Source organism: Carlito syrichta, unplaced genomic scaffold, assembly GCF_000164805.1.
Source record: "Carlito syrichta isolate Samal-C Ts95f unplaced genomic scaffold, Tarsius_syrichta-2.0.1 Scaffold107890, whole genome shotgun sequence".
NCBI lineage: Eukaryota > Metazoa > Chordata > Mammalia > Primates > Tarsiidae > Carlito > Carlito syrichta.
In genome coordinates, this window is record NW_007051986.1 from 79688 (window position 1) to 80614 (window position 927).

The following is a 927-nucleotide window of genomic DNA, read 5'->3' on the forward strand; positions in this document are numbered from 1 at the left end:
GGAGCAGCCACTGCACTCCAGTCTGGGCGACAGAGTGAGACTCCAGCTCAAAAAAAATAAGACTAACAAAACAGATACCAAACTTTAAGCAAGACATAAGGTCATACAAAGCAAGGGTTAAATTATGCCTGCAGCCAGGCTCGGTGGCTCAGCCTGTAATCCCGCGCCTTTGGGAGGCTGAGGTGAGTGGATTGCCTGAGCCCGCGGGTTCGAGACCCACCTGGGCAGCGAGACCTCATCTCTACAATAAATAACAAAATCAGCCGGGCATAGTAGCGCATGCCTGTAATTCCGGCTACTTGGAAGGCTGAGGTGGAAGGATCGCCAGAGCCCAGCAGGTCGAGGCTGCGGTGGCCGGGAGCGGCCACTGCACTCCAGTCTGGGCGATAGAGTGAGACGCCAACTCGGAAAAAAAAAAAAAATTATGCCTGCAAGCTGGCCATGTAATTCCAGCACTTTGGGAGGCAGAGGCAAGAAGATTGTCTGAGTCTACGGGTTCGAGACCAGCCTGGGCAACTTGGTGAGACCTCCTCTCTACAATAAAAAAAGTTAGCCGGGCGTGGTGGTGCACATCTGTGGTTCCAGCTACTTGGAAGGCTGAGGCGGGAGGATCACCTGAGCCCAGCAGGTTAAGGCAGCGGTAGACGTAAAAGTGCCACTGCATGCCAGCCTGGGCGACAGAGTGAGACTCTTACTCAAAAAAAATTAGAAAATTACCACCTGCAGACTGTCAACTTTGTCTCATAGCATCCTTATAATAAAACATTCCTGTCGGCAGACTCCAAGTTTTAGACAGAGCCTTACTCCTTCACCAACTTTAAATTAAAGAATCTCTGACTCCACCTATATCCTGTAAATCTCCACTTCAAGATATACCACCTTTTGGGGTCAAACCAATGTATAACCTCCCTGTATCCATTTATGACT